This window comes from Lygodium microphyllum, chromosome 2 (assembly GCF_053477565.2).
Source record: "Lygodium microphyllum isolate KBCC chromosome 2, Lygodium_microphyllum_v1.1.10, whole genome shotgun sequence".
Taxonomy (NCBI): domain Eukaryota; kingdom Viridiplantae; phylum Streptophyta; class Polypodiopsida; order Schizaeales; family Lygodiaceae; genus Lygodium; species Lygodium microphyllum.
In genome coordinates, this window is record NC_141136.1 from 175585123 (window position 1) to 175601475 (window position 16353).

The window sequence follows — 16353 nt, forward strand, 5'->3', positions numbered from 1 at the left end:
TAGTAGATGCGGGAAGCCCTAGATCACAAATCCCGTAACATTCCATGGGAGTGCCGGGCGGAGCTTTCTAGACATCCTTTCCGATGGACTGCTAAGACGTGTCCTGGATGATACTAGTGGACACATTATAGTTGGTATCAGAGCCGACCAACAACGGAATTGTTTTTATGAGATCTCAATGAAATAAAGTAAAGAAATTGTTGCTGTCCAAACATTTCCTTACCTTCAATGCTGTCTTGTAGAATTACGAGGTGTGAAACAAGTTTTTTGTATTTCGAGTCATGTTTATGACTGCAACGCATTCTCTGCTTTATAAACAAAGAATTGGGATGATGAACATCCTGGACCAGATTTATAATCCATCACCTTTTTACATGGAATAAAGATGGACGGGTGCTTCAGGAATCTACTATATAGCCACCCACCGGTTTGCTTGTCTACAGACCAACCTAAAGAGGATTAAGTGGTTGGAAGACCTGAAAGTCGTAAAGCTATTCGTTTTTGTGAAAGCTCATGTAAATTTGACTTTACATATTCAAGGTCAGAGGGTTGAGATGAACTCATATGTATATGACGAAGTAACCCGTGTAATCCCCGCCGACAGGATTAAAGTGTTGGGCCGCCATGAGAAGTATGGATTCCAACGGAAAGGATATCCTGAACTTCTAATGATTTATCGATTCCTGAAGATCAATGACCCAAAACCTTACTATTACATAGTTCCTGTAGATAAATGCAATACAACGTTGTTCTCCCTAAACTAAATGTAACAATTGGCTTATCATCACATGGAACATTGTATTCAAAAGGGCTATGCCCATGTAAATACAAATAAAGACTTCTTTTTAACAATGTCTGGCTGTGCATAAGAGTTGATAAAAAGTTAAGTAGCTACATTGTTTACGAGATAGCTGAATTAAAGATAAGCTAACATCGATTATAGTATAATAACGTTAAGAAAACCTTTATTCAGGCACAACCCCAGGTACATGTTCCTAATTCGCCTCCTACATCAAGTACTATTGTGATCTAGGAGAAGAAGTTTCTTCTCAAGCAAATTAAGCCACTCGAGTTTGATAGGAGAGGCAGATTCGTCCAGACTGATGCTGAAATTTGGATTGAATCCATGGAGGATTACTTCGAAGCAGTCAGTACTGCACCCGCCAATCAGGCTATGCTCGCCAAGTTAAAGCTCACCAGCGAAGCCAGACTTTGGTGGAAGCAATGGTGCAAGGATCAAGGGATCGCAGAGGGATCCATTACTTGGGAGAAGCTGAAGAAAGCCGTGCAGGAAAGATACTTACCACCTGCATATCGCACGCAGAAAATGAACAAGTTCTACGAGCTAAAACAGCTAGGACTCACTCTTGACGCATACTACTCCAAATTCGTCTCACTTTTAAAGTATGCGCCACAGATGGACATGACACAGCAGGTGTCCAAATTTTGTGCAGGTTTAAATCCACTAGTAAATACCCGTCTCCAATCTATGCGTCCATCAGATCTTCAGGATGCACTCATTCGAGCGGCGCCTATAATTCAGAAGGTGCAAGCTAGACCAAGGGGTAACAAAACTTGGTCTTATAATGACCCGAATAGAGGAGCACTTAGACCTCAAATGAAGAGAGTTCAAGGTCATAATCAGGGACAAAAAAAGAAAGCAAGGACGAATAACATCAACAACTTTGTTCCTACTCAAAGTAATGGCCGAAACCTCCGTTGTTTCCACTGCAACGAACCCGGTCACTTCAAGAGGCAATGTCCCAAGCTCGGCGGAGGACATCACCAAGCGCCTTTCCAAGGAACAGGCCGTGGTCAAGGAGCCGCTACCCGAGGAAGAGGAAGAACCGCCTGCATTGCCAATAGGCAAAGAGGTGAAGAAGAAGAAGAAGAAGATCCGACCATGGAAGCAGAATTCAAAAGAGCGACAGTCCATGCCGCTTTACACAAGAAAGGGCCGAATCGCCAGTTCTCGATGATTCAGACACCATCGTACTATCAAGGTAAAGGTTTCAAAACCTTGATTGATTGTGGCAGTACACATTCCTTTATCTCACCATCATGTTCAAAAAGATTAGGAATAGCCACGATAGAAGCACCTACCCTGCTTGTGGAATTGGCAAATGGTCGTGAGGTAACTTGTACCAGGCAAACTGCTAAGGTGGAATTCTTTCTGGGAGGAAAGAAGACTTCAGTTAAATTCAGAGTCATGAATTTAGGTATCCATGAGTGTCTACTCGGAATGGATTGGCTTAAGCCCACCAACGACGCCGACATTCATTGTGGAAAGGGTCAAGTTTCCTTTCGAAACTCTGAAAGGGAATTAGTCACAACTCAAGGTGAGGCAGGAGTGCCAAGAATCCAATTGGCCAAAGTATCTCGGATCATAAAAGGAGTCAGAAAAGGATTACCTATTTACTTGATCAAACTCAACAAGTTAGATCAAAAGCAAGAGTCTCATGAAGGACCTTCTTGACTAAAGGAATACGCGGACGTTTTCCCTGAAGAGTTGACCGAACTTCCACCTCAAAGAGAAGTGGATCATGAGATTAGGTTAGTACTGGAGCTGCGCCAATTGCTAAGAGACCTTATAGAATGTCCATACCAGAAGCAATTGAGTTGAAGGAACAACTCAAGAAACTGTTAGATCAGGGCTACATCCGGCCTAGCAATTCACCGTGGGGAGCTCCATTACTATTCCAGAAAAAGAAAGATGGGACACTTCGACTATGTATTGATTACCGAGGGTTGAATCAATCAGTAGTCAAGAATAAGTATCCTATTCCTAGAATAGATGAGCTTCTTGATCGTCTTCAGGGTGCAAAGATCTTCTCCAAGATTGATCTCAGGTCAGGTTACTATCAGATAAGGATCAAGGAAGAAGATATCCCAAAGATGGCCTTCAATACAAGATATGGGCACTTTGAGTTCCTGGTTATGTCATTCGGGCTTACAATTGCACCTGCCACCTTCAATAGATTAATGCAGAATATCTTTAGGCCATATCTTGATGATTTCGTGCTTGTCTTCTTCGATGACACTTTAGTCTATTCTAAACAGGAAGAAGATCATGAACCTCAACTTCGGATTGTCCTTGAGACAATGAGGTCACATAAGTTGTATGCAAAAATGAAGAAGTGTGCATTTCTTCAAGCTTCAGATTGAATATCTGGGATTCATAGTATCATCAGAAGAAATATTAGTAGACCCAGCCAAGGTCAGAGATGTGCTTGAGTGGCCAACATCAGTATCCGTCAAAGAGATACATAGCTTTCTTGGATTGACAGGATGATATAGGGTCTTCATAAAAAACTATGCTTTGATTGCAGCACCTTTGACGAATTTACTGAAGAAGCAGACTTCCATTGCATGGTCAACTCCCGAACAAAATAGCTTCGACAGATTGAAGCAAAGTTTGGTATCGACACCTATTCTAAGACTTCCAGACCTCAATAAGGAGTTCGAGATAGTATCTGATGCTAGCATTCTTGCCTTGGAGTGTATACTTATGCAGGAAGGTCATCCAGTAGCATACTCTTTAAGGAAATTGAAGAGTCATGAAAAGAATTATGCTACACATGATTTGGAATTACTAGCTGTCATCCATGCTCTAAAGCTTTGGAGACACTACTTGTTGGGTAACAAGTTTACTCTAGTAACCCACCATAAGAGTCTCAAATGGATCTTTACCCAGAACGAGCTCAACATGAGGCAACGTCGGTGGATTGAAGTGTTGGAGGAGTATGACTTTGAAATTAAGTACCGACCAGGGAAAGAAAATGTAGTTGCCGATGCACTTAGTCACAAGGCATTCCTAAATTCCCTAATCTTGCAGAATCCATCAACGGCTAGATCTCTAGCTACAAAAGTATCTATGCCAAACAACCCTATACTTGAGTTAGCTAGAGAGGAAGCATGCCAGGATTTGGCCTACCAATTAATGCTAAAAGAGATCTCTATCAAGGATCAGAATCAAAAGTTGCAAGCTAAGTATCAGGAATTTTCCATTGATAATGGACTTGTCTACTACAGAACAAGGTTGTGTATACCAGCAAGGCAGTCACTTAAGCAGAAGATAATGTGAGAAGCTCATGATTCCCCTTTCGCAGGACATCCTGGCTATGCTAAGACTCTTAATGCAGTTAGGAAGAGCTACCATTGGGAGAGCTCAAAGGTGACGTTCTCAAATATATCACTGAGTGTTTGTCTTGCCAACGTATCAAAGCCGAACATGTCATGATGCCAGGGAAACTGCAACCGCTTGACATCCCCCAAATGAAATGGGAATTCATCAGTATGGATTTTGTTGTAGGCTTACCCCAAGTCGAGGGAGGATACAACTCCATCATGGTTGTGGTTGACATGCTTACCAAGGTTGCACACCTTATTTCAGTAAAGACAAACTATAAAGCCTCCGACATTGCAAGATTGTTTATTAAAGAGATATTCAAGCTACATGGGTTACCCAGAAGAATCATTAGTGACCGAGATTCTCTCTTCACATCACACTTCTGGAGAGCTATCTTTTAAGCTATTGGGCCTCAACTCTGTTTTAGCACTGCCTACCATCCCTAAACGGATGGCCAAACAGAGAGAGTAAATCAAGTCATCGAGGATATGCTTGGGACATACTGCTGTCGAGAGCCGAAGAGGTGGATTCAATACTTGCCTTTGGTAGAATTTGCATACAATGCTTCTTATCAGCAGAGCATTGAGATGACTCCTTTCCAAGCATTGTATGGTCATGACTGTCGAAGTCCCCTAAATTTTTCCGATCTAGCCTTAAGGGTTGAAGCTTCAAGTCAGATGTTGGAAGACACGGATGATCAAATAAGGTCAATAAGACAGGACATCCAAGAGGCCAAGGATAGACAGAAGGCATACGCAGATTTGAAGCATCAAGAAAGAGTCTTCAAAGAAGGAGACATGGTCTTCATTCGCGTACGCCCTAAAAAGAGTTCTCTATCCCTAGGAGATTGCAAGAAGCTAAGTCCAAGGTGTTGTGGGCCGTACAAAATCCTCAAATGTCTAGGACCCAATGCTTATAGATTGCAACTCCCTGAGAACCTAAAGGTTCACAATGTATTCCATATCAGCCTATTGAAAAAATATGTACCCAACCCTAACCACGTACTTGATGATCAACAAGTTGTAATGCCTAGTCAAGGAGTCCTTGAACTAAGGCCTGATAGGATCTTAGATATTAGGGAGAGACAGTTAAGATCCAAAACCTTGAGAGAATGCCTCGTCCAGTGGAAAGACTATCCCGAAGAGGATGCCACTTGGGTAGATGAAGGAACTCTCAACCATCAAAACCCCCATTTTATCTCCAGATGAGGACATCTCGATTTCTCTAAGGGGGAGAGAATGTAATATATATCAAATATTTATTTTTTTCCCTCTCATCGGTGGTGTGTTGAGCTGGAAGGGGGGAAGGGAATAGACGAGCCAGCAAGCTCCTCGCTGGAGCTTGCTCGGTTTCACAACCATGCAAATGGACATGTTGAGGGGGGAGGATTCCCTCCCCTCCCCTATAAAATTGAGGGAGGGCCGCAGGTTACAGGGAAGGGGAGATAGGACTGAAGATGAAGTTAATTGCTGCCCCCGCCTGACGCTAAAACGTCCGTCTATCTGTTGTGAGAGAGGGAGTGCCGCCATAACACCGTGCTCAATGTTGAGGGAGAGAGAGAAGGATAAATCCAAGCCGCTGCCACCCTCGTCCAAGATTGAAGGAGGGAGGGCCACCTCGTCACCACTCTAGCCGGACGAGGCTGTTGAGCCGCCACTGCCACCTTCGTAGCCCTCGGATGGCTGGTTACCCCCCCTCCCTGCCACGTGTATGCTGAAGCTCTAAAGCTTCTAAGTGGCCCTAAGCCCCCTTTCCCTTGGAACCACACCCCCCCCCTCACCCCCCCGATTTTGAAGCTCTAAAGCTTCTAAGAGGCCCTAAGCCCCCGTTCCCTTGGAACCATACCCCCCCCCCCCCCCCCCCCCCCGGGTTTTTTTTAACCCTTAACCCCTTCCCATGGAGCCACTAAACCCCAACACGTGTTTAGGCCACCATAGCCCCCTCTCCCCTTGGCCTCAAAAACCAGTAACCCCCCCCCTCCATGCTTTATAAGCCTTAAGGCCTTTCTCCCTTAAGCCCCTTCCCTTGGATGGAACCCCCCAAAGAACTAAGGCTTGAAAAGTCTTATCCACCTTAACCCCCGTGTTTAACTTATTACCCCCTTCTTGTGCTTTTTACCCCCTTTCACCCTTCCCCTTTTCCCTTGGTTTGGAACTTACCCTCGTGCGTCCAGAAATCCCTTCAAGATCCCCCCTTTTATACCCTTTCAAGGCCCTTCATATGTTTTTTGAAACCACACTCACGCACACCATTTTCACCGCGTATAAATCCCCATAGGGCCTTTTCTTTTTAGGCTTTATAAACCTTTCCCTCTCGAAGAAGCTAAGACCCTAAAGGTCTTATTACCCCCCTCTTGTGGTAAATTCCTTAACGACTCCTTGCCTCGAACGAGAGAAGAAGAGTATTGAAGCGACGATGGAATTCCGAAAAGGAGTATAAAGCTGCCTTCACGTTCGAAGGATTACAACTGTGATGCCACCTAAGAAAGTCCAAGGAGTAGCTATGGGAGGGTCATCTCCCGGTATCCATGTGGATATCTCACCCCAAAACCAGGTTTTTTCTACTTAATTTTATATCGGTTTTAAGTCAATCGTGCAAGATGAATTGCTAGGGATAAGATATATTTTGTCCTAGTTATTTACGATGAAGGAATTTAGTTTAATTGAACATGCAAAATGGATAATGTATAAACATAGCTTCCTTCAAATAGCATTATGCACTGAAACGAATTATGAGCAAGATTATTTACCCACTAAAGTAGTATATTTCCGTTAAATCTTGAAGGTATAAAAACTACATCTTGCACCATTAACCCCTATTCTTTTTACAACGAATCATCCTAGAAGGTGAAATTCATGAAAGGTTTCTTACGTTGCTTAAACTCTCAGAAGTTACCATTGCTAACTGCATATTCTTAGCAAGGAAAAGATTGTTTATTTGGCATGAGTTTTGTTCACAAGGAAAAAGGAAGATTAATTGAATTTACCTAACCTCAAAGCAATAAAGTTTAGGACTGAAAAATCAATTGTAACATAGATAACAAATCGTGCCGAGGTGATCTCGATATTACCTTCTAAAAGTTAACCGAATTAATGTAGACTTAGAAATACCTATGCTGTGAAATATACATTGGGAATGATTTAAAATCCAAGAAATGTTTATACCTTAAATGCTTGCCCACCTTCCCTGATTGTAGGGTCAATAAAACGTTAATGTAAAAGAACTAGGGTTTGCCCCTGAGGTTCTTAAAGAAAATAATAAAAGGAGACCCTAGGTCTGACAAACGTCAGCTTAAAGAAACTGAAACGGATTGTTTCATTGCATATTACGATGCAGGACTTGTGCAGCAAGTACGAAGTCATATGGTCTTGTGATTGATTCACAAGAAGAAAAGTGAAATACCCTCAACAATGATGGCGGATCCTTACGCAAGTTATCTTGCAAAAGGATGTAAGTTGGGTTAATAGGATATGCCCTAACCCAGAATATAAAGGATCTTGCCAAGTTGCAAGGTACCTCGAATCGAGTGCTAGATGCATTCAAAAGGAAAGATTCCTTCCTTAGCAGTTTGCCAACAACAAGATCGATTAATGGAAATGTTTGTACTTGCTAGAGATTTTAGAGCACTGTTTGATTTATGAATTACAAATTAAATGAATATCTATACTTCAGGTTGAAGTCCTGAAGGAAGAGGCAGTTTCAAATACCCTCGACTGCCTGCCTGACCCTAACCAAGGGGGTTGTTGACCGCGCCGAGAATGTGGACCGAGCCCGCCGCGAGAGGTCTCTCCATTGAGTGCTACTTGGAGCAGGAGGACGCTTGGGTGCCAGGGGGGCTCTGGCCGTAAGTCCCTCGCCTTCCGGGTCCTGCACAAGAGGCTAACGTGACTTGGGATTGGATCTCGAGGCCCGCATACTAGTCTACGGGGGGAAACTTGGAGTAGTGATCCCTATGGATTACTAGATAGCCTTCGAGCGGATTATGGACAAGCCTACGAGCGAAACTCCTTGTATTTCAAAGATAAATATGATGATATGTTAATAAAGAACTTGTTTGATATTGTTTTTCTATGTCACGTGATAAGATTATGTGAAGGAATCAGTGCTTAATGGTTTAATTAAAGAAGCTGATTGTTACATGTCCAACTAACGTGTTAGATAATTACCTAACTAAAACAAACCGAGGAAAGTGCAGAGGATTGGCCATGGGTTCATCCTACGGTTGGGTGTTCTCGGTTGGCCGGGAACTTTTCTCAATTCTCGAAGAACAGCGGGATGTTTGTCAAAGGATACGAACAACAAAAGCGTTGACCTAGAGTTATGTCTTAACTGATTTACGCTGTTTTAGGGGAACGGAATGGGACTATGCCTTATGGCAGAGAGGTTGAGCTTTGCATCCCTCTCGTTTCCCATTCTCTTTGAACCAAGTGCAACGTGAATCCGCTTTCAACCTGGCGTTTCTGCGTAAAGTAGTTCACTTGGGTCCAACGCTAGTTGCTGTTAGGAAATGACCAATCAGGAAAACCCTAATTCCGTTCGATCCTAAGTGGGAACGGCCAGAATACTTCCGCTACGTAGCAGACGCGGGAAGCCCTAGATCGCAAATCCCGTAACATTCCATGGGAGTGCCGGGCGGAGCTTTCTAGACATCCTTTCCGATGCACTGCTAAGATGTGTCCTGGATGATACTAGTGGACACGTTACATCCAAACGTCGCCTTCACCCCTCCCTTCCAATCATTCCCCTCCATGCCACGTTACTGTAATAGAGGACAAGAAGCTTCTTTAGAAGTTTCTTAAGATAAGCTTCCATAAGCCCTGTCCACACGGCTTATCCCCGGTCTCCTAAAATGCACGTCCTGTAATGGGCATTCCTGTGCGAGGGAGAAGTAGGCAGGTTTTTGAGGCTCAATTGCCAAATCTTGGAAGGAATTCAGAGATCGCATAAGGGCAAGGAAAAACCGCAGAGTCAAATCCACTACATCAACGATAGCTCCAAAACAAAAGATGCAAGGCGCACGCGTGGAAGTCTCCAACCCAAGCATACACGTGGACATCCCTACGAGCCTCAAGCTTAGGTTCTTAAAAGAATGATTCCGCATTAAAGCAATGCATTAGGCACGATTAATTTTCATGGGAATAAAGCATTCACGCAAGTTTCTAATTCATGTAGTCTAGTTAAAATCCATTTGGGAAATTATCTCCTTGAATGATTTACAAGAGTTATTGCATGTCATGCAAATTGGGTTGCTTGCATTTCCAAGTTACAAATCCTAAGCGCATATTGCTTAGGTTTAAAAGGTGAAATTGTTTAAATGCATCTTTGATTGGCCGCAGAAAAGAAAAGGGCATAGGGCATTTAGGTAGTAATTTTCTACTTGTAGATTCATATGACGTAATCATTGTCGCTATTGTCCAAGTAGTTGCATTGCATGGAAGTGAAACCATGAGCTTGCTGTTACGTGCAAAGATGCGTGCATTTTAAGTCGGATTAATTATCGTAGAGAACGGATTAAGTCAACATTAGTCTTATAATATTCATCATGCATGAACTTCATTTATCGAAGTTGTATCTAGAAAAGGTTGCATGTCACATACTCATCATGCATGAACTTCATTCATCGAAGTTGTATCTAGAAAAGGTTGCACGTCATATTAAATCCTAAAATTCAATTGCATTAAACAAAAGGTTGTAGACATAGCTCCTTGATGTAAATCTATGTAGCTTTTATGCAAGTTATTTTCCAAGTTGTCAATCATCATGATTTTTGCAAGGAAAAGAAATGGTAATTGCAAACCTTATAGTAATGAAACGCATACTTGCACATAATGTGAGGTCTTGCAACTATTTACACCTTTAGAATAATTTTAGCATCTCTAAGAAAAGATCGTTTCTTGTCACAAGACAAGTAGACCGATTTAGCTAAATCACTTGTAATGACATAACCCACATGGGATTCTTAAAAGCGCAAGTAGTTAGTACAACAAACACCTCAAAGTGCTAACTAGGGTTTAGTATGTTGGAAATTCTACCTATATCGCACTTGGATACTAATTTGAGACTTTCAAACCCAAAGGTCCTACCCAGATTTACAGGATGTTTGGGTTAAGTGGTCTCCCATACAATAAAGTTCTAGGGTTTTACCCTAAGGATCGATCAACCTAATACTAAACTTCCGATTAAGATTAGAGCCCCTAGGGCGAAATGTTATTGGCCTAGTAAGGTTAGGGATTGGGTTGGGTAAGAAGACACCCCAAAACCTACATCTTAACTAAACATACTTCTTGACCAAGGAACGTCATTGATGGGAGATTGATCCCACAAGTTAGATGCAACTCCTCTGCAACAAGTTGCAACATTGCATGGCCTTGTGTTTAAGTCACAAGATGGATTTGCCACTCTTTAGAACAAGGGTTGGTAGGATCTAAGTACAAGATACTTTCCAAAAGGATGAGTAGTCATCCTGCTACATCACCCTTCTTGGGCTGATTTGTCAAGTTAGGGGAAGTTATGTATTGCCTAGCAAGCAAAGGATCAATCAAGATGGGGCGACGAAGTTGCCCAGGATTTACTGTCTTAACTTAAGGAACCTAAGGTGTTGGTTAATTTGGGTTAATAAGGTATAAACCCTAACCCATGGATAAAAGGGTAAACAAGCAATGAAACCCTTGGGATCTTGCCAAGTCGCAATTAATCCTGGATCGGATGCTGGATGCATTCGGAGAAGAAGGATTCACACCTTAGTAGTTGGCCAAACAAACAACCACTGGATTGATTGTGTTTGTACAGTTTAGGAGCACAGTTTGTATTGATTTCTCAAGGAACTAAAGATGGAAAAATAATAAATGCTTCAGGTTGAAGCCTAGAGGGAGAGGCAGCATCAGCTACCCCCGACTGTCTACCTGATCCTAACCAAGGGGGTTGTTAGCCGCGCCGGGAACATGGACCAAATCCGCCGCGAGAGGTCTCTCCATTGGGCAGTACTTGGAGCAAGAGGATGCTTGGGTGCTAGGGCGGGCTCTGGCCGTAAATCCCTTGCCTTTCAAGTCCTGCACAAGAGGCCGACGTGACTTGGGATTGGGTCTCAAGGCCCGCAAACAAGTCGATGGGCGGAAACTTGGATTAGTAATCCCTGAGGATTGCTGGATTGCCTTTGGGCAGATTATGGATTGCCTTCGGGTGGATTATGGATTAGCCTACAGGCTGGATTTTTATGATGTATTCCAAAGACTGATTAATAAGATAACTTGTTGAAAAGAAACTTGTTTGACATTGTTTTTCTATGTCATTGCTAAGATTACGTGAAGGAACCAGTGACTAATTGGCTAATTAAGGAAGTTGTTTTACGTTTGTCCAACTAAATGTGATAGGTAATTAGACAACTAAAGCGACCGCGAGGAAAGTGCGGTGGATTGACCTAGAGTCTAGGTTACTAGAATCCCGATTTATGTTGTTTTAGGGAAACGTAATGGGACTATGCCTTATGGGCAGAGAGGTTGAGCTTTGCATCCTTCTTGTTTTCCATTCTCCTTGAACTAAGTGCAGCATGAATCCACTTCGACTCTAACATTTCTGCGTAAAGTAGTTCCCCTAGGGTTCGACGCTAGCTGCCATTCTAGGAATTTGACCACCAGAAGAACCCTAATTCAGGTTGATCGTAAGTGGAAACGGCCAGAATGCTTTAGCTTTGTGGCAGACTCGGGAGGACCTAGATCGCAAACCCCGTGACATTCCGTGGGTGTGCCGGGCAGTGCTTTCTAGAGTCTCTTCCCAATGGGCTGCTAAGACGTATCTTGCAAGTGAACATGTGGACACGTTACAGTTGGTATTAGACCGAACCAACAAAGGATCTGTCTTTTACAAGGAAACTTAATGAGGAGAAGTAGAGCAAATGTTGTTGTTAAGAACATTTCCTTACTTATCGATGCTATCTTGCAGAGTCACGAAGCATGGAACAGATTCTTGGTGTTCTAGGTCATGTTTATGACCGCGATGCGTACCTCGGATTATCGACGGAGGATCGATATGATGAATATCCTAGACCACATCTATAATCCTTCACCCCTATACGTGGAACGGAGATGGATGGGTGATTCAATAATTTATTACAACTCCTCCAAACATGGCCTTCACCCCTCCATTCCAATCATTCCCCTCCACGCCACGTTACTGTAACATAGGAAATGAAGCTTCTTTAGAAGCTTCTTAAGATAATCTTCCATAAGCCCTGTCCACACGGCTTATCCTCGGTCTCCTAAAATCCACATCCTGTAAAGGGCATTCGTGTACAAGGAAGAAGTAGGTAGGTTTTTTAGGCTGAGTTGCCAAAGCTTGGAAGGAATTGAGAGATCGCATAAGGGCGAGGACAAACCGCGGAGTCCAAATCCACTACATCAACGATGGCTCCAAAACAGAAGATGCAAGGTGCACGTGCGGAAGTCTCCAAACCAAGCATACGCATGGACATTCCTACGATCCCTCAAGCCCAGGTTCTTAAAAGAATGATTCTGTATTAAAGAAATGCATTAGGCATGATTAATTTTCATGGAAAGAATGCATTTATGCATGTTTCTAATTCAGGTAGTCTAGTTAAAATACATTTGGGAAATTATCTCCTTGAACGATTTACAAGAGTTAGTGCATGTCATGCAAATTGGTTTGCTTGCATTTCCAAGTTGCAAATCCTAAGCGCATATTGCTTAAGTTTAAAAGGTGAAATTGTTTAAATGCATCTTTGATTGGCCACCGCAGAAAAGAAAAGCGCATAGGGCATTTAGGTAGTAATTTTCTACTTGTAGATTCATATGATGTAATCATTGTCGCCATTGTCCAAGTAGTTACATTGCATGGAAATGAGACCATGAGCTTGCCATTACATGCAAAGATGCGTGCATTTGAAGTCAGATTAATTGTCGTAGAATGGATTAAGTCAACAATAGTCTTATAATATTCGTCATGCATGAACTTCATTTATCAAAGTTGTATCTAGAAAAGGTTGCATGTCACATATTTGTCATGCATGAACTTCATTCATCGAAGTTGTATCTAGAAAAGGTTGCACGTCATATTAAAGCCTGAAATTCAATTGCATTAAACAAAAGGTTGTAGGCATAGCTCCTTGATGTAAATCTATGTAGGTTTTATGCAAGTTATTTTCCAAGTTGTCGATCATCATGATTTTTACAAGGAAAAGAAATGGTAATTGCAAACCTTATAGTTGCACAGAAGTAATGAAATGCATACTTGCATGTAATGTGAGGTCTTGCAACTATTTACACCTTTAGAACAATTTTAGCATCTCTAAGAAAAGATCGTTTCTTGTCGCAAGACAAGTAGACCGATTTAGCTAAATCACTTGTAATAACATAACCCACATGGGATTCTGAAAAGCATAAGTAGTTAGTACAATGAACACCTCAAAGTGATAACTATGGTTTAACAAGTTAGAAATTTTGCCTAGTATCGCACTTGGACGCCAAGTCGAGACTTTGGAACCCAAAGGTCCTACCCACATTCATGGGATGTCTGGGTTAAGTGGACGCCCATACAATAACGATCTAGGGTTTTACCCTAAGGATCAATCGACCTAATATTAAACTTCCGATTAAGATTAGATCCCCTAGGACCAAACGTTATTGGCCTAGTAATGTTAGGGATTGGGTTGGGTAAGAATACATCCCAAACCCTACATCTTCACTAAACATACTTCTTGACCAAGGAACGTCATTGATGGGAGACTGATCCCGCAAGTTAGCTGCAACTCCTATGCAACAAGTTGCAATGTTGCATGGCCCTGTGTTTAAGTCACAAGATGGATTTGCCACTCTTTAGAACAAGGGTTGGTAGGATCTAAGTACAAGATAATTTGAAAAAGGATGAGTAATCCTGCTACATCACCCTTCTTGGGCTGATTTTCAAGTTAGGGGAAGTTATATATTGCCTAGCAAGCAAAGGATCAATCAAGATGGGGCGACGAAGTTGCCCAGGATTTATTGTCTTAACTTAAGGAACCTAAGGCATTGGTTAATTTGGGTTAATAAGGTATAAACCCTAACCCATGGATAAAAGGGTAAACAAGCAATGAAACCCTTGGGATCTTGCCTAGTTGCAATTGATCCCAGATCGGTTGCTGGATGCATTCGGAGAAGAAGGATTCACACCTTAGCAATTGGCCAAACAAACACCACTGGATTGATTGTGTTTGAACAGTTTAGGAGTACTGTTTATATTGCTTTCTCAAGGAACTAAAGATAGAAAAATAATAAATGCTTCAGGTTGAAGGCCTGGAGGGAGAGGCATCATCAGTTACCCCCGACTGTCTACCTGACCCTAACCAAGGGGGTTGTTAGCTGCGCCAGGAACGTGGACGGAACCTGCCGCAAGAGGTCTCTCCGTTGGGTGCTACTTGGAGTAGGAGGACTCTTGGGTGCCAAGGGGGCCTCTGGCCGTAAATCCCTTGCCTTCTGGGTCCTGCACAAGAGGCCGACGTGACTCGGGATTGGATCTCGAGGCCCGCATACTAGTCTATGTGCAGAAACTTGGATTAGTAATCCCTGAGGATTGCTGAATTGCCTTCAGGCGGATTATGAATTGCCTTCATGCGGATTATGGATTGCCTTCGAGCGGATTATGTATTAGCCTACGGGCTGGATTATTATGATGTATTCCAAAGACTGATTAATAAGATAACTTGTTGAAAAGGAACTTGTTTGACACTGTTTTTCTATGTCAATGCTAAGATTACGTAAAGGAACCAGTGACTAATTGGCTAATTAAGGGAGATGTTTTATGCTTGTCAAACTAAATGTGGTAGGTAATTAGACAACTAAAGCAACCCCGAGGAAAGTATGGTGCATGTGGTCATGGGTCTGTCCTACGGATGGGTGGTCCCGGTTGGCCGGGAACTTTTCTCGAAGGAAATGAACAGCAAGGAATGTTGACCTAGAGTCTAGGTTACTCGAATCCCGATTTATGCTATTTTAGGGGAATGAAATGGGACTATGCCTAATGGGAAGAGAGGTCAAGATTTTCATCCCTCTTGTTTCCCATTCTCCTTGAACGAAGTGCAGCTTGAATCTGCTTCGACCCTGAAATTTCTGCGTAAAGTAGTTTGCCAGGGTTTGACACTAGCTGTCGTTTTAGGAATTTGACCACTAGAAGAACCCTGATTCAGGTTGATCCTAAGTGGGAATGGCCGGAATGCTTCCGCTTCGTGGCAGACTCGGGAGGACCTAGATTGCAAACACTGTGACATTCGGTGGGAGTGCCGGGCGGCGCTTTTTAGACTCTCTTCCTGATGGGCTATTAAGATGTGTCCTACAAGTGAACATGTGGACACGTTATAGTGTTTAATAGCTTTAGGAAAGATATTTTTCCTTCTTTCTACTTTCACTACAAGAGGGGAATGGGGTATAGCAATGGTGGTTTCTGACACAAAATAGTGGGGTCGTTATTTGCATTGCAAATATGATGTATGGATGCCAATAGCGACGCTACTCTAAGAAAAAAAGAGCTAAAAATCCGAGTGTTACATTTTTCCGCAAACAGTTTGAGAGAGAGCAAAAGAGAGAGCAAAAGAGATTGTGTCTTTTGGAGGGAGAGTGAGAGGAAGAAAGAAGGAGCGTTTCTCAGCATCGTCACCGCTGCCTACCGTTCACAAAAGAAGAGGGCAAAGTGCACGAAGAAGAAAGAGGAGACATCAAAAAGAGAAGATGAAAAATCCATCCTTGGGCCTTTGTGGTAAGTACATTGCCTCCTCTTGGTTTGTTCTTGTGCTTTCTTCTTTTATTTAGTTTTTTTTCCTTGAGAATGAGGTGCATTAAGGGTGAAAGAGAGGAAATGAGAGAGGGTAAAGAAGAAAGGAAAAAGAAAGAGAACGAGAGAGAAAGAGAGAGAGGATGAAATAGAGCAAAGAAAGAGAGAAATAGAGAGAGAAACAAAGGGAGAGAGGAGAATGAGTGGGAAAACAATGAGGAGTTGGAGAGAAACAAAGAGAGAGGCAACAAATAAAGAGAAAGAGAGAAAGAAAGAGAGGGGGGAGAGAACACGGAATAGAGAGTGAAGGGAGAGGTGGATAAGAGGGTGACGTAAAGAGAAGAAGGAGAGTGGAAAAAAAAGAGAGAGCTAGAAAGAGAATTGGAGAAAAAGAGACAAAAAGAGGGAGAAAAATAGAGATAGAGAAAACAACAAATAGAGAGTGAGCGAAAGAGAGAAACAAAAGAAAA